The following is a 19,697-nucleotide window of genomic DNA, read 5'->3' as shown; positions in this document are numbered from 1 at the left end:
TTGAGGATTCATAATCTCACCTTCTTCATCACATTCATTCAAATAATTTTCTTCTTCATTCATTTCAATTGATTGGTGACATTCGTTTCTTTGGCGCAACTCTGTGGTCTCTCTCTTCAATTTCAATGAGCCATCAATGAATTTTATATGGCGAAACACAAATGTGTCAGCTCTTGTAGGAATCTCGTTAGCTAGAAAAACTTTGTTTTTTATTATGGAGAATTGGGTTTCTACTACTGAGCTTGATGCAGTTGAACCTCCATAACCAAAATGAGGTTGCATCAATGCAGTCCAAAGTGGGATGAGGTTTGATATTTTCAACAAATCCTCCACCACATTTGGGAGAAACTGTTGATTATTCCTGTCTCCCACATCATTTTTCTTATCCATAACTTTGTTCTTAGTTTCCATTACAAAATCCCGGAATGTTTTTGATGATTCTTGAGAAGGCAGTTTGAAATCAACTTCTTCGTTGTCATCAGCCATCCCGAAATCTGTTTCTGCTTCCTCATACGGAATATCTGATGAAGAAATTTTCTTCTGCAAATATATTTTTGCTTTCTCTGATTCTGTTGGTTGCCCATTAGGCAAGCTTCCTTCAGTCTCATAAAAAGCAACTGTCATGATTTTTCTTAAGACTTTTTTAAAATGACCAAGGTCACTTTCCTTAACAAGAAGGCAAATACATCTTATATAAAATACTTTTGTTCTTTTTATGGCTGTCTTGAGGCTTTTCCATCGTGATATGAGTTGTACGACATGTGCTACATCATTTCTAATGTAACAGCGTGGCTTGATGAATCGGTCCTGATCGGTTAAGATGAAAGCACAATTCTTCAAGTAGTCACTTAATGAATTGAATTGAGTGAACGCTTTTATACTTGAAGCAATTATAGCTAAAGACATGTCACAGACTACACAAGGGGGAATTACAGCACCATACTTCAACCAAGATGAGAGCCAGTAGGTTATTGATACTGTGTCATGTTTCTCACTAATCATATTTGACACAGAATATATTTTATTCTCTTTATTACTGTGGATTGTGATGTCGTAAAGTAGAATGCTCCTTGATTTCTCGCCATTGACCCTTTCAAATCTTCTCACTACACCTCCTGTAGCATCTATGCTAATCTGAGGATTATCTTTTGTTGCTGTTACATAATCATTATATATACGAATTTGTTGCGCACTGAAGTAATGACAGTGGAATCTATCGTAGGATACGTCTTGAATAACTCCTCTGTAAGGAGATTCATATTTCCCTCTACATAAGGCAACAATTGGATCGTCGTCCAAGTATTTTGAACGCTTGTACTGGGATTTTGCCACTCTTAGAGTATTCAGTGAGGGAATGTGAGGTGCTTCTGGATCATTCAATTCCATATCTTTATGCGCCATGTCCTTTTGAAGTTTTGTTGCACTGAATTGTGATTTTGCAACCTTCTTTCTATCGAATCCAGTCAGTTTTCTTTTTAGAATAGGATGTTTCTTTTTGTAGAAGCCTGTGTATTTCATCATTATTTCCAAATGATCAAATTCTCGTTTTGGCTCATCATATAATTTACCTTCCAAAATAGAATGACAGTAGGTACACTTTGCTTTGAAGTAGACAAATACATTTCCACTTGAATTTACACGATTACAAATGAATTAGAAGCAGCAAGGAAGGCGCAAACTGTTGAATATTTTTTATTTATCATGTTTGTCCATGTGTTGCGTTTCAGCACTAATCTTCTTCGACAGGGTTTTGATTTGCCTTCTCTGTGATAAACCCACTCTGGATAGAGTTGTAGCCTTCGTCTTTGCTTAGTAGTATGGAAAATTCCTTTGTATCTTTCATTTCAATACTGTCATTATCAGAGAGACTGTCATCGTAATAATTTGTTGAGACACCGATCTCAGATGAATCAGTGTCATAGTTGTAGTCCTGTGGCCAGAACCGATCTCGCAGTCCATATCGGTTAGTCGTGAACCACAGATGAACTGTTTTTGGTGAAACGTTGTATACATTTGTTATTAAGGAACTCAATTCAGTCCAAAGAGAATCGTTTCTGGGTGGGATATTGGGATACTTTTCTATTGAAAAAATAGTTTCATTGTCATTCAGTAATTGGTGAATTTCATCGACCGGAACTGTACCCTGTTTTGGCATTTTGAATCAATTTCATATAATCGTCGTAGCCTATAGGCTATAGCCCAATCACACTCACCGTTGAGCTTTCAATGTTGAGCCTCTCAAGTGTGCGTTAGAGAACAAGGTAGGCTGAGAAATTGCTTTATCAGAACAGGAAAGACGTATGTATGCTCTGCTTCACTGCTCAACTCAGACTGAGACTGAAACTTATTGAATGCAATAGTTGCATAATAGTGGCATAGTTGCTGCAATCATCACAGAAGGGAGTGGGAGGGGAGCAATGAACATCTGCTTCTACAGCAGTGCTACCAACAGTAAAACTGGATGAAAAAAAATTTACCATGTAAGGCTCTATGCACAGTCGCGTTTTGAACGAGTGGAGCGACTCTCTGCTGGTTAGCCAATTTCAGTTCAGTCAATTTGTACTCAGCAATTTTCGCGGCTTGTAGAACTTGGCCATTGATGGGAGAGTTCTGATTTCGAATTCTCAATGTTTTTTGTAATACCGGACATCAGCAATTTTTTATGAGAATTACAATTATTGAAGGAATCAATTATTATTCATCGGCATTTATTACTTAAAATAATCGGTTGATAACTGATAACTATATTTTGTTCATACAAAATTAAAAGAAAATAATACAACTTTTTCAAAAATACCTTCTACTTCTTTTTTAAATACAATAAACCTCTAATATTATGAAACCAATCAAATAAATTGAAAGAAATATAAATTCAAGGACTTACTCCTATCTCCTGGTGGAAATTCAAAATAAATAAACATTAGTGACCTCTACTCTTGTGCAGGTTTCCACGTTTTGAGCACCTCTAGTTCAGAAATTATAATTGATTTTTTGATTTACTATATAGTACATGAAACATACTATGAATGGGAATAACTTGAGAACTGTGATGGCTCAAAACGTCGATTTCTGCTGAGAGTAGCTTCTCATGGACCTCTACTCTTGTGCAGGTTTCCACGTTCTGAGCACCTCTAGTTTAGGAGATAGAATTGATTTTTTGATTTACCATATAGTACAGGAGACATACTATGAGTGGGAATTACTTGAGAACTGTGAAGGCTCAAAACGTCAATTTCTGCTGAGAGTAGCTTCTCAAAGACCTCTACTCTTGTGCAGGTTTCCACGTTTTGAGCACCTCTGGTTCTGGTGTTATAATTGATTTTTTGATTTACCATATAGTACATGGGACATACTATGAGTGGGAATTACTTGAGAACTGTGATGGCTCAAAACGTCAATTTCTGCTGAGAGTAGCTCCTCATAGACCTTCACTCTTGTGCAGGTTTCCACGTTTTGAGCACCACTAGTTCAGGAGTTATAATTGATTTTTTGATTTACTGTATAGTACATGAAACATACTATGAATGGGAATTACTTGAGAACTGTGATGGCTCAAAACTTCAATTTCTGCTGAGAGTAGCTTCTCATAGACCTCTACTCTTGTGCAGGTTTCCACGTTTTGAGCACCTCTGGTTCAGGAGTTTTAATTGATTTTTTGATTTACATATAGTACATGATACATACTATGAGTGGGAATTACTTGAGAACTGTGATGGCTCAAAACGTCAATTTCTGCTGAATGTTACTTCTCATAGACCTCTACTCTTGTGCAGGTTTCCACGTTTTGAGCACCTCTGGTTTAGGAGTTATGATTGATTTTTTGATTTACCATATAGTACATGAAACATACTATGAATGGGAATTACTTGAGAACTGCGACGGCTCAAAACGTCAATTTCTGCTGAGTGTAGCTTCTCATAGACCTTTACACTTGTGCAGATTCCCACGTTTTGAGCAACTCTAGTTCAGGAGTTAAAATTGATTTTTTGATTTACTATATAGTTAGCGTTAAGTTAGCTCTCCAATTTTCGAGACGTCATATCTCAAAAACTGTGGGTGCTCAAAACGTCAATTTCTGCTGAGAGTAGCTTCTCATAGACCTCTACTCTTGTGCAGGTTTACACGTTTTGAGCACCTCTGGTTTAGGAGTTATGATTGATTTTTTGATTTTCCATATAGTACAGGAGACATACTATGATTGGGAATTACTTGAGAACTGTGATGGCTCAAAATGTCAATTTCTGCTGAGAGTAGCTTCTCTCAGACCTCTACTCTCGTGCAGGTTTACACGTTTTGAGCACCTCTGGTTTAGGAGTTATGATTGATTTTTTGATTTACCATATAGTACATGAAACATACTATGAATGGGAATTAATTGAGAACTGTGATGGCTCAAAACGTCAATTTCTGCTGAGAGTAGCTTCTCATGGACCTTTACACTTGTGCAGGTTTCCAAGTTTTGAGCAACTCTAGTTCAGGAGTTATAATTGATTTTTTGATTTACTATATAGTTAGCGTTAAGTTAGCTCTCCAATTTTCGAGACGTCATATCTCAAAAACTGTGGGTGCTCAAAACGTCAATTTCTGCTGAGAGTAGCTCCTCATGGACCTCTACTCTTGTGCAGGTTTCCACGTTTTGAGCACCTCTAGTTTAGGAGATAGAATTGATTTTTTGATTTACCATATAGTACAGTGTGCCTGGACTATTTAAAAGATGATAGATAAGATAATTTTGAATAAAATTTAGAATTTAGAAATAGGCCGACACATCTAGAAAATACCTGAGTCTATACCTAATTCATGCAGGTGAACGGGCTAGAGTCAAGAAAACTTCAATTAATCTTGCCATGCCTGATTTAATAGGTTTATAGTATAGAATAACACTACAATTTGAAATAATTGAAAAATACAAACAGCTTCAATAAACATTGGCAACTAAAATCGAACAACAGAAACAACAATTTCATGTTACTTTGATGACATCCTTCATCTGATCGAACAACAGAAACAACAATTTCATGTTACTTTGATGACATCCTTCATCTGATTCGGGGGCGCATTACTATCCCCGATTAGATAGCAATACGTCACAAAACCAAACAATATCAGTCATCAAATAACAATTTCATTTCAACATGGAATTACTCAAGAAAGAAAAGCCCGTTGAACCCAAGTTTCGTCGATAGTAACCCATATAACCCATTTCATAATAATTTTGAATCCCCACTTTTGATTGACATTCTCGAATTAACCTTTGTTTCACTACATTGCACTTTCGTTGGTCTGTACGTTGCTTTATCTTCGGGGTTACAGTACCTTGTTTTTGGCGGTGAGCTTTTACCGGTTGAATTTGGCTTGACGGCGACGTCCTCTTACATCCCTAGACCTGTCGTCTGAACGGGTGTCTTGAAGCGGTGTTACATAAAGTTGCGGAACCAAAGGGGTGGTAGTACAAGAAGTTGGTTTGGGGACACACATGAACCGCTGTAAATAAATGTATTACAGCATTAATTTCTAACTCTTCCTACAATTCATCAAAAGCTAAAACAGGAGTTATCTATTGATTACAATTAATTAAATTCTCTCATTCTATTTGAATCCTCATTTTATATAGATTTTTATCTTTAAACTACTGATTCTTTTTATCAGAATTAATGGATCTTTCTTCACAATAATTCAAATTGAAATGATGCTAACTTATATGATATTTCGTTTGGTTTGCGAAATCAAATATAATTTTTCATATAGTAGCTCGGCTAGTATTGTTGGAAACTTGTGCGCCAGCCAACATTTATTTTATTTATTATTTATGAACTATAGGACGCAATCCAAGTGTAAATAACGGGCATTTGCCCAAAACTGCTCAGAACCTTAATTAAAAATGAACATTCCAGAGTTTATGATTTGATTCACCTACAAATACAAGTCCAAAAACTAGTATCAACTGAAATTATGAATTTATAACCTAATAAAACAAGACACTTTTTAACACAATAAAAGAAAAAAATATTGAAAATTTCACTTTAAGGAAAGATAATGTTTGCCTTATAAGATTCATCTTGTGGATAGTTTTTACCTTTAATTAAATAAAATTAGTAGACACATAGAAAATAATTTAAATTGTATTAAAATTTGAACATTCATTAATATTAATTTCCTGGAAAAGAAAAACTTTCTTCTTCGTCTATTAAGATTTCTATCATAAAAAATTTACTAAATCATTCGAAAGCCTTAATGACATAAGAAAACAGAGTCTGAAAAATATAAAATTATAAAATGTCATAAACTCAATATGAACATAATCTTAAAAATTTCATTCCAATTTAAAGGCTTTCTTCCTGACTTTCAGCGATACTCTACGATAATATATTTCCAGAAACAATAACTCAAATGTAACGTAACTGAAAACTTTCTATACTTCTTTAGAAAAAAAATTTATAATTATCTTCCATCACTAATAAAATCAAAAGGATTATTCTCAATCAATATTATTACTTGAAAAAACAGGCTTAATTAATTCAATACTCTTATGGAAGTTTCAATCAATTAAATTCCCTAAATTATATTTTAACCTTATTTTACGTACCTTAGCGGTTATTTGAAGAAACAATTATTCGTACATGATGAAGAAACACAATTAAACCTTTCAGGACATGGCACTACTAGTAAATTTAACATTAATAAAAAATAAAACTAGCTCCTACATTAACTACTGAAATAAACTTATAAACCTGCCCAAAAAGGGGGAAACATAGTGACTACATCTTTACTCTCGTAGTGCTCCTAGCAAAGTGTCCTCCGGAACGTAATCTGGTCTCTCGACTGGGGAATTCCCACTACTGTATTTAGAAACAGGTCTCCTATTGGGCGAATGGAATCAATTTGACCAATCGTCGCATGGCTTCTAGAGCCTTTGGACCAAATAGTAACTGCAAAATCGGTAGTTTGTTATAATTTCAATGCTTGCTGTTTTCCAACTTATCGCACTTTATGTCGAGACAAGAAGGCTAAGTTTTAGGGATAATTCCATAATCTACATTCCTCGACGACTCGGAGCCACAATTTTTAAATATCTATCATGGGAAACTCGAAGTCATGGCCGTTCATAATAGAGAGAGAAAATAATTTATTTCGCTAACTCACTTACAATAATGGCTCTAGTCTATTGCGTATTAAATTTACTATTATAACTTGGGAAAAGGCCTGAATTAAATAGAGTGCCCGGCACAACAGGAGACATACTATGAGTGGGAATTACTTGAGAACTGTGAAGGCTCAAAACGTCAATTTCTGCTGAGAGTAGCTTCTCATAGACCTCTACTCTTGTGCAGGTTTCCACGTTTTGAGCACCTCTGGTTCTGGTGTTATAATTGATTTTTTGATTTACCATATAGTACATGGGACATACTATGAGTGGGAATTACTTGAGAACTGTGATGGCTCAAAACGTCAATTTCTGCTGAGAGTAGCTTCTCATAGACCTCCACTCTTGTGCAGGTTTCCACGTTTTGAGTACCTCTGGTTTAGGAGTTATAATCGATTTTTTGATTTACCATATAGTACATGGTACATACTATGAGTGGGAATTACTTGAGAACTGTTATGGCTCAAAACGTCAATCTCTGCTGAATGTTACTTCTCATAGACCTTTACACTTGTGCAGGTTTCCACGTTCTGAGCAACTCTAGTTCAGGAGTTATAATTGATTTTTTGATTTACTATATAGTTAGCATTAAGTTAGCTCTCCAATTTTCGAGATGTCATATCTCAAAAACTGTTGGTGCTCAAAACGAAATAAAAGTTGCTCAAATCAGCTCAAAACGAGCTCAAAACAATGGTGTGTTTACTTTTTCGATTTCAAAAAGTGGAGAGCTGGCATTAAGTTGGCTCTCCAATTTTTGAGACGTCATATCTCGAAAACGGTGGGTGCTCAAAACAAAATAAAAGTTGCTCAAATCAGCTCAAAACGAGCTCAAAACGATGGCGTGTTTACTTTTTCGATTTTAAAAAGTGGAGAGCTGGCATCAAGTTGGCTCTCCAATTTTTGAGATGTCATATCTCGAAAACGGTGGGTGCTCAAAACGAAATAAAAGTTGCTCAAATCAGCTCAAAACGAGTTAAAAACGATGGGGTGTTCACTTTTTTGATTCCGAAAAGTGGGGAGCTGGCATTAAGTTGGCTCTCCACTTTTTGAGACGTCATATCTCAAAAACGGTGGGTGCTCAAAACGAAATAAAAGTTGCTCAAATCAGCTCAAAACAAGCTCAAAACGATGGCATGTTTGTTTTTTCGATTTTGAAAAGTGGAGAGCTGCTCTCCAATTTTTGAAACGTCATATCTCGAAAACGGTGGGTGCTCAAAATGGAATAAAAGTTGCTCAAATCAGCTCAAAACGAGCTCAAAACGATGGCGTGTTTAGTTTTTCGATTTCGAAAAGTGGAGAGCTGGCATTAAGTTGGCTCTCCAATTTTTGAGACGTCATATCTCAAAAACGGTGGGTGCTCAAAACGAAATAAAAGTTGCTCAAATCAGCTCATAAAGAGCTCAAAACGATGGCGTTGAGAGATTTCAAAAATATTTTAGTGGAGAGCCAACTTAATGTTGGTGAGCAATATTTCTGTATCACAGATATCCAAAAACTTCAACCCTAAAATGTGAATATCTTTGAAACGGTGGTTTGATACATTGATGAGCGATTTCCACCATTCATTGTCTCTTGAAATTCTTTATTTGAATCTTGTATTAAACCTTCCCAAAGAAAATGTTTAATCCAATGTGGCGGAACGAAGATGGCAGACCTAAATTATGAAGCTAACTACAGAATTTTTTTCAATTTGAATAGGAATCCCAGTGGAGCCCACTGTCAAATTATCTTGGGAAAAGGAACATCAAACTGTTCTCCTATTAATATTATGCTGTAGGCCTACGTGAATCCATAGAACTTCATAGGTTTCTCCGTATGGGTAGATGATTCAGAATCAAAATTCAAAGTTTGTCAAATTAATAATACCAACGACATAGCAACTGCCTTCACAATTTATATCATTAATATTACGCGTATGCTACTGAAAGATAATAGTCAGGCAGACACCCATGTAGTACTTTCAATGTTACTTTTATATCCTGAAAAAGGACGAAGAAGTGAGTAAAATATTTTGTTGTTCAACGAACTTGATCTGTAAAAAGGTTCGAAGAGTGCGTGTTCAAAATTTGAAGCTGATCGATCAACTCTTTCTGAAGTTATTGTAGTGCATTCAAACAAACAAGCAAACCCACAGACTGGCAACAACTTTGAACTTGAGTAAAAAGTAAGAACTTGCTAGCTCTCGTTCAACAAATATTATTGAGAGAACAACGGGCGGTATTATCAAGTTGGGAGCACATAACTTGAAGGAGTCAAATTATTTCAGTGTAGGGGATTGAGTATTTTACAGAGAGAGTGTGTTTCTGAGGGATATAAACCTATAGTGAGAAAGTGAAGAAGTGAGGATTCAATTGAATTGCAGTTTTAGTTTTTTTGCATGGCCGGCCCTCTCTCACATTCAACCATCAAACTTCCAGTACGATCTAGATTAACTATATTACAATCCTACTCAGTGGAATGAGGGAATTCACAATATTACAAGCAAGAGTTGATAGTAATGAATATTATTGACACAAAAAAATTACAAATCTAGGCATGGGAAAGTCAAATTCAAAATAGGTTGAAGATAATATGTCTGAAGCATTCTATGAATAATAACAAAACCCTGAGGGGTTTTGAAGAAGGAGACATTAGCACACAACCGGGTAAGAGAGAGAGAGAGAGTGTGTGTGTGTGAGACAGAGTGAGAGCGAGAGCGAAAGGCGCAGGAGTGATAGAGAGAGGGTAAGGGAGGGGGTGAGAGAGAGTGAGGGGGTGAGCGAGAGGGAGAATGAGAGAGTAAGCAATAGAACTAAAATAATAAGGTTGAGATAAGAGACAATGTCACGCAGGAGTATTGTCTAACGGTGGTGACACACACACTTCTACATTCACTCCAAGTTATAAACAGAATATTTCAAAGAAAGTACAATCTGTGCCAAAATTGAAACCAGTTTACTTCCAAGCTATTCTGACATAGGCGTCAAAAGCAGATAGCGACAACCAGAGACTGTTTTCCAGGTAGAGAAATTAGTCACGGACTCGCCCCGCCAAAACAAGACACTTCTTTTTCAGCACAAGAACGACAAAACTAGCCACCGCCAAAACAAGACTGATTTTTAGTGCTAGGATGGCACTAAACTAAACTAAACCCCACTAAACTTGTAGTGATATCAATGTAAGCTCATTGACTGTATTTACCGTGATTTCTATTGGTATCCATGGATTTCTATTGATATCCATGAGCTTCTATTGATATCACTAAACTTGCAGTGATATCAATATAAGTTCATTGACTGTATTTACCGTGATTTCTATTGGTATCCATGGATTTCTATCGATATCCATGAGCATATATTGATATCAATAGAGTTTTTCTATCGATTTCTATGGATCTCTTCCACTAGGGTAGACCCTTGCGAAGCACGGGTTACCTGCTACAATAATAATTCTATAAGACAAGTGATCGGTTGAATGCCGGTTTAAACGACTATGAAAGGATGACAATCTCTTCAACCAACTCACATTTCTATTCTAGGAATTATAAATTATCATACACTTAAAACAGGATAATGTGGGGTGAATTCCAATATTCTTTTCAATCTCTACATTATTTTTCTATAACTGGAGAGTAATTGGGCATACCTATTCTAAGATATTTTTTTTTCAAATTTCAATTTATTCAGTTTATAATGCATTTATGATGTGAGTGTTATGTCATACTATCACCCCATACTCTCTTTTATTCGTTATTGAGGCTTTCTACCACATAGAGTTCACATCTGATACATAGAGTATGATGCAAGTTAAGAGTTTAATTCTGAATTTGGTTCCGATACATAGAGTTGGTGGTTGTATTTCATCCTAACCTAAAAACATATAATAAGTCTTTGCCATAGAATTAGGCTGTCCCCACAGTATGTTTGACATTGATAGTCAGAAGATATTCAGAAGACAACTTTGAATTCACTATTATTCTTCCAAAAGAATATTCAACTGTGCTGAATACACAGACACAACATAAAGAGTTTTAAAGGAAAGAGGGATTTGAATGTTACTGCTGGACATGTATTCTTGAAAGAATGGTAAAATCTCATCCTAGTTGCCAAGTACATCTAGAATTTATGACAGTAAAAAGTTCATTTCACTTAAATCTGGCAGAAGTTCGTTTCACTTAAATCTGTCAGTAGATTGCCTCTTTCTCTCCTCACATATCTCTCTCTCTGCTTCACATCAAATAGACCTGACTAAATGTAATTGAGCATGACTGAATGTAATTAGGCATGACTATATTAACTGGTGCATGACTAGAGAGAGAAAGAGGGAGAGAGAGAGAGAGAGAGTATCATCGTTATCATCTTCTTCTTCTCCATCTTCTTCTTCTTCTTCTTCTTTCTTCTCTTCTTCTTCTTCTTCCTTCTTCTTCTTCTTCCTTCTTCTCTTCTTCTCTTCTTCTTCCTTCTCCTTCTCTTCTTCTTCTTCCACCTCTCTCTTCTTCTTCCTCTTCTCTCTTTCTTCTTCCTCTTCTTCCTCTTCTTCTTCTTCTTCCTCTTCTTCTTCTTCTTCATCTTCCACCTCTCCTTACCTCTTCATCTTCCAAACTCATAAAAAAGTCTTGCGGTATCCGTACTTGGGATCTACTCTTGCAGTGTAATGCTATCCATCTGCTTGATGTCTACAGGTAAATAGATTACATTCTGCACAGTCACCACCATTTCATACCCTGGATCAACATTCGGGTAAAACTCGTAGATCATGTGATCTGTAATTCCATTAGAGTAAGATCCAGTCACAATGTTACAGGTGATGCATATCACATTAGGCCAACTGATTTGTACAGTATTATCACTTCTGGTAGATGTGTTGGGCTCTATGAACTGGGTACTGGTAAAACCCAACAGTTTCCCTATTGAATCCTGTGGTTGTAAATCTAACTTGGCACTGCTCAAAACTATACACTTTAATGTTGATGGATCTACAGTCACCTAGAAATCAACATCATTTTCCAACAGCCTGTTAAACTGGTGGATAAAAGTCCCTCTTTAGTATTGATGCCTGCTCAACATACAGTTGCACAATGAGTAGCAATCAGCCTACACTCAGCATTATAGTAAGTACAGGGATGGAAAATATGCAAGAGAGATAGTGAATCATTTTATCTATTTCATCAATCAAAAATTGAAACAAATGCCACAGATGTGTAAGTGAAGATCCTCCTGCTTCTGATCATAGTTGTACTCAATCCTCGATGCTGGCTCCAGTCCTTTGTGCATATAGTTGATAAACTCTGTCACATTATTTTTTATAATTAATAACGATTAGCCTCCTGCTTGGCATCAATCGGTAGAGCATGAGAATTATTTCAATAATTATAAAATCTGATCGTGGTTTTACTAGGATATAATCTCATAAAAATCTTTATAGGCACAGACATGAGCTTTCACAATAATACTGATAATTTATAAAAAATATATATATATATATATATATATATATATATATATATATATATATATAACTTATATCCTATAGTATTGAGGAATAAAATGAATCATACACCATAAAAAATTTGATAAATATTAACAAATATCTCAAAAAATAAGTCAAAACAAAAATATGTAGAGCGACAGAAATATATAATATAACAAGAAACGAAATCAATAAAATATCACAGGTTAATATTATTCTCTAAGTTCTATAGCACGAAACGCTACCATGTGCTTTCATTTCATGATCATATGCATTTATTTGCATATTGATGAAAATAAATAAATGATTCACTATCTCTCTTGCACATTATTTCCATCCCTGTACTTACTATAAATGCTGAGTGTAGGCTGATTGCTACTCATTGTGCAACTGTATGTTGAGCAGGCATCAATACTAAAGAGGGACTTTTATCCACCAGTTGATGTGAGCAGCGGTGAATGGGAAATTGTCTGATTAGCTTTACAAGTTGCAACTCAATACCTAACATTGAGGAAGGTGTTTTAACAATGTACTACATTTTTATGCAAGTAATAGAATTCCTAAGAAGGGCGATACTAGTGCAGAGATAACACATGACGAGCTTCAGAGTATGGCTAAAGCAAGATTTGAAGAGTATTGGAGCGAGGTGCTTAAACATAGGAAGCATAAACCTGGCAAATCTGATGATGATGATGATGATGAGGATGGCTCAGTATTGACTAAAAGGACTTAAAGGAGAATGCCAGCTACTACTGCTGACAAGGAGGATTTGGTTCTGCATCAGGTATCATTATCAACAGGCAGCTTTGAATTTTCTACAATTACTGACTTGCTTGCACAAAGGCTGTTGGAAAATGATGTTGATTTCTATGTGACTGTAGATCCATCAACATTAAAGTGTATAGTTTTGAGCAGTGCCAAGTTAGATTTACAACCACAAGATTCAATAGGGAAACTGTTGGGTTTTACCAGTACCCAGTTCATAGAGCCCAACATATCTACTAGAAGTGATAATACTGTACAAATCAGTTGGCCTAATGTGATATGCATCACCTGTAACATTGTGACTGGATCTTACTCTAATGGAATTACAGATCACATGATCTACGAGTTTTACCCGAATGTTGATCCAGGGTATAAAATGGTGGTGACTGTGCAGAATGTAATCTATTTACCTGTAGACATCAAGCAGATGGATAGCATTACACTGCAAGAGTAGATCCCAAGTACGGATACCGCGAGACTTTTTTATGAGTTTCCCCCCTCCCCCCTCCTCCCGCACCTAACCCACCCAACCCCCACCGTCCGCTCCTGCCGCACCTCTCCCGCCCCCTCCTGCCCCCTCCACCGCCCCTTAGAAGGAGAAGATGCTCTCCCTCACACTCTCTCTCTCTCTAGAAGAAGGAGAGGTGGAAGATGAAGAAGAAGAAGAAGAGGAAGAAGAAGGAGAGGTGGAAGAAGAAGGAGAAGAAGAAGAAGAAGAGAAGAAGAAGGAGAAGAAGAAGAAGAAGGAGAAGAAGAAGAAGATGGAGAAGAAGAAGATGATAACGATGATACTCTCTCTCTCTCTCTCCCTCTTTCTCTCTCTAGTCATGCACCAGTTAATATAGTCATGCCTAATTACATTCAGTCATGCTCAATTACATTTAGTCATGGTCTATTTGATGTTGAAGCAGAGAGAGAGATATGTGTGAGAGAGAGAGGCAATCTACTGACAGATTTAAGTGAAACGAACTTCTGCCAGATTTAAGTGAAACGAACTTCTTACTGTCATAAATTCTAGATGTAATTGGCAACTAGGATGAGATTTTACCATTCTTTCCAGAATACATGTCCAGCAGTAACATTCAAATCCCATCTTTTCCTTTTAAAACTCTTTATGTTGTGTCTGTGTATTCAGCACAGTTGAATATTCTTTTGGAAGAATAATAGTGAATTCAAAGTTGTCTTCTGAATATCTTCTGACTATCAATGTCAAACATACTGTGGGGACAGCCTAATTCTATGGCAAAGACTTATTATATGTTTTTAGGTTAGGATGAAATACAACCACCAACTCTATGTATCGGAACCAAATTCAGAATTAAACTCTTAACTTGCATCATACTCTATGTATCAGAACCTAATTCAGAATTTAACTATACATTTTCAAATTTAATTGACGGTCTCAAGCCACCTACTACAGAATTCAACTAAAATTTTTCTTTGAATTTAATTGTCAAATCAGGAATCACTCTTAGATGATGATAATGATGAAAGTAATCCAAAACAAATACAAAAATCGCACACACGTACTGACAGCATGATTGCACAAGACACAATGTCCCACTCCTTGCAGATCAACTCCTTTTATAGCCCCCAGTCATTTATTTTTCATTTATTCTCGATTATTTTTAATTTATTGTCGATTTTCTTCTTTTTTCAATTTAAAAATTTTTTTCTTATTTCATTTTCCAATTTTTTTTTAATTTCTAATTTTTATTTTTTTTAACATTTTTTCATTTTTTATTCATTTTTTTCTAACTTTTTTTTCAATTTTTTTCTAAAATTTATATATATTTTTTTAATTTTCTATTTTTTAATTTTTTTTATTTTTCTCTTCAATTTTTTAAAAAATTTTCATTTTTTTTCAATTTTCAATTTTCAATCTTTTTTCTAATTTTTTTTATTTTTATTTTTTTCTCAAATTTTTAATTTTTAATTTTTAAAATTTTTTTATTTTTAATTTCAATTTTTTTCATTTTTTTTTAATTTTTTTCATTCATTTTTTTTCAATTTTCAATTTTCAATTTTTTTCTAATCTTTTTTTAATAAATTTTCAATTTTTTTTTTAATTTTTAAATTTATTTTTTTTAATTTCAATTTTGCATTTTTTTTTAAATTTTAAATTTTCAATTTTTTTTTATTCTTAAATTTCAATTTTTTTTTTCGAATTTTCAATTTTTCATGATAGGTTAGGTTAGGTTTGTTCATCTTGGGTTACCTTAAGGTTTGGTCGACTTGGGTGACCTTGAGGTTAGGTTTGGTCGACTTGGGTGACCTTGAGGTTAGGTTTTGTTCGACTTGGGTGACCTTGAGGTTAGGTTTGGTCAACTTAGGTTACCTTGAGGTGAAGGCCTTTTGTTACTACTTGTATTGGATAAAATATAATGTGAGGAACTTGTAACTATTAATCATTTTAATTGCTAGAGAACTCAACATAATTGATAAGGAACACAATAAAGAAATGAGGAACACATGACGCCTGGCTCTTCTAATATTAAGGAAATATTGTACAATCACGATTTTCCGATTATGCATGAATATTGTTAGATCAATCTTTCTCGTGGAATACTTGATATGGGAAATTATGAAATCTAGTCAAGGTTGTAGAGAATTTCCTCCTTTTTTCATTGCAATAAACGATTCTATTCGTACGATTACAATAATAAAAAGTTACAGCTGAATAAACAAGTGGGGAATTTCATTTTTCCATTTTTACGGTTCTACTAAAAATCAACAGCCTCTAAATATTGAGATTGATATATCATGCGAGCTTGAGGTTGGTCTGAAATTGTTGAGAAATTCATACTCTACATGCTTAGTTGGCTCAAATTTATCTTGAACTGTTTTCCTGCATCGGAATTACCGAAAACGAGAACAGAAAAAAATATCTTCCTTTTCCTGTTATTTTGAAACAAGCCAATCTAATTTTCCAAATATATTTTTTCATAAATTTTAATTATTTTATAATTTTCTATCCTACAATTTAAGACTAAATAAAATCTCTTATTATCATGGGTCTCCGAAATAAGCAGCTTTGATATAGGAATCAGTCATTCTTTGTCTATGAAAGTACAGGTTTGAGTACAATCAAGAAAAAATTTCCCCTTTTTCGAGCGAATTTGACTTATTTATATAAATAAAAATCGCGCCTCAAATTTTGACATTCAATAACTTATTTATGTGTGCACCGAATTCGATGATTTTCTTAGTTTATGTTCAGGACCAGGTTTATGGCCTATCAAATTTATGATCCTTGGACCTCACTTCGCTCGGTCAATAAAAATCGAGCCTCAAATTTTGACATTCAATAACATTTTCATGTGTGCACCGAATTTGATGATTTTTGTTTAGTTGTGTTTGTTATGTTCAGGAGCAGGTTTATGGCCTATCAAGTTTATGATCAGACTCCAGGACTCTTCCCTATGGTCCCTTAAAGTCTACATGTAATCCTTAAGGTGTGTACAGATTTACGCACCGCGAACATGAGCAATTCACTTTTAATCAGCTGATGCCAAGCTTTTTATATCTGTATCTTACCGTTTCTGTTAAAATACAGATATAGTCAGCTGATTGAAAGTGAATTGCTCATGTTCGCAGCGCGTATATCTGTACGCAATTTTATGGAAGAAGATTTGTGAGCTGGCCACATACAGACATAAAAATCAGCTGTTATAATCATTGCGTCATTAAACAGCTGTCGGTAGATCTGTTTTTATATTTTTTCTTTCTACTGATACACAAAATTTTAATTCTAATAATAATACCGCGGTGCAAACGACGTCCAAACCTTGGGTCGTAGAGCTCGAAATGCTGTAAATTTAGAATATGCCCAGGAAAATCAGCAGCGAGGAGATATGCCATTCAATTTCCCAGCAAGCTGCATTCAACTATATCTAAAAATACAAACTGCTGTAGAACTAGCTAAGCACATAGGAAGTCCATATTGAGATATGAAATACTGATTGTTGGATAATTTTCATAAAAATATAGTGCACCAGATTAAGCTAAGACTAAGCACACCTGCATGAGCGAGGCGCGGCTAGGTGATACAAAGTGTTGATCTCATGGTGATTGCCTTATCACACCGTTCCAGGCCATGCCCGATTCAGTGTGTGTGAGTTCTTCCATTCAAACCAATATAAGCAAGAAGCACCTGGATGCAAAATGCCGCATCGCGCCTCCTAAGGTGTACATCCAGCTAAAGTTTGTCATGAGAAGCATCAACTATTTGGCGGTACGAAGTTCGCCGGGCCAGCTAGTTTAGAATATGGGCGATAAAATCAGCAGCAAGGAGATATAGCCTGCCATTCAATTTCCCAGCAAGCTGCATTCAACAATATCTAAAAATACGAACTGCTGCACATCTAACTGAGCACAAAGGAAGTCCATATTGAGATATAAATGTGAATACTGATTGTTGGATAATTTTCTAAAATATAGTGCATCAGATTTAGCTAAGGCTAAGCACACCTGAGGAGGCGCGGCTTGGTGATACAAAGTGTTGATCTTATGAAGATTGCCTTATCACACTGTTTCACGCCATGCCCGATCCAGTATGTGTGAGTTCTTCCATTCAAACCAATAAGAAAGAATCACCTGGATGCACAATGCCGCATCGCGCCTCCTCAGGTGTGCATCCAGCTAAAGTTTGTCATGAGATGCATTAACTATTTGGCGGTACGAAGTTCGCCGGGCCAGCTAGTTATAAATGATTTCGAACCGTCTGAAAAACTGAAAGAATGAGCTGTAGTTCAAGAAGATCCGATTGAGTCAAAAGTTATCAGTGTTTGAAATTTTTATCCTTGAGGGGTTCTTATGCGTGCCTCTCCACAATTAGATACTGAAAATAAGCTCATGTAACGGGTGAGTCTGATAGAACATGATCTGTTAAACCCATATTTATGAGCAAAATCGCAATTTGAGGACAATGAAGGTGGTTGATGGTGATTGAAGCTTAAAATCAGGTGTTTTCCGAAATACAAGGAACAATAAATTATTGCTATCTGTGGTTTTTAACAATTTCTTAGTCTTTTTCATTCAATATGAATAATACCACAATATCAACTTCTCAACTACTCAAAAAGTTAAAAATCAAATCAAATCTTTATTTGTCCCAAAAACATAATTACAAAGACGAAAATGGTTGTAAATGAAAAAAGTAAAATACAATATAAAATGAAAAAGAAAAATACCATTAATAGGATTATACAGAACTATATTAAAAACGGGAAGTCCCTGCAAGGTTCGAGGAATCTGAGCGCAGAGGCCGAGTGTTCAATGCTTAACAGTACATGAAAATAATAATGGGATATTATTAAGAAATAGGGAAAAGAAAAAGTGAGTGAGGAAGGGAAGAGAAAGAGCAGAGTGAAGGCTTAGGGGAAAGTAAAGAAATTGTTATTAGGTGTAACTGGAAATCTATCTGAGATAGTATGGTCTACCCGGTCTCGATTTCCCTATTTGAAATCGCCAATGGGGATTTCAAATCATGTATTTCTATGGTTTTGAATTTGGAAGATATAGTCGTTGAGAAACGGAAATTCATCCAAATTTCGTTTTTCCAAAAATGTGACTAGTTTTTGAAAAATTGTAACTCAGCTCTCAATGAAGATAGAGAGTTCCAAACTATTTCATTTCATTCCAAATTCCATTAACTATAATAAATACAAAAGTCTTATTTTCTGTCCGATGGCTCGATATTGCGAAAATCCCAAATAACTTGAAAAGGAAACGAAGATCAGTGGTTTTTGGGGGACTCTGTAAAAAGCTACAGGGCTGTACGGTCAACCTTTTTTATATTTAGGATGTCTGATACTCCAGAATTATTGCACGAAAAAATCGGAGCAAAAAGTACCTTGTGACTGGACTACAACAAAAGTAGGCTATTATGTTCTCCCATAAAAAAGTATCAATCTCATACTTATTACCCAAGCACAAGCAAACACGTGGATTCCACCCAGCAAAAACAATACTGTTCAAACTAAATCAATCAATAAAATGAATAGGACGATGCGCATTAGAACTATTGAAATAATTATAAAGAGCAGTGAGGGAGTGAAGATGGAGAGATCATTAGCATCGTGTTTGTCTGTATTTCAGAAGAATAGAAATAAGTGACGTTTGTTTACTCTCTCATTCATTCGAAACAATCGTTCTTCATGAGATTCAGAAGCTGATAGTCGAAGAGTAATCTCTGACTTTTGATCTTTCTCTTCTTTCATCTCCTTCTAAACATTCACTTCCTCCTCCAGTACACGGTGTATTGTTTTATTTGACTAGAGCAACACTACAGATAAGATATTGTAGAGAGAAGAGTCTCCTTACGAGAAAATCTCTTGGT

This window comes from Nilaparvata lugens, chromosome 1 (genome assembly GCF_014356525.2).
Source record: "Nilaparvata lugens isolate BPH chromosome 1, ASM1435652v1, whole genome shotgun sequence".
NCBI classification, from domain to species: domain Eukaryota; kingdom Metazoa; phylum Arthropoda; class Insecta; order Hemiptera; family Delphacidae; genus Nilaparvata; species Nilaparvata lugens.
The sequence above is the reverse complement of the archived record's forward strand: the minus strand, read 5'-3'. Positions refer to the sequence as shown.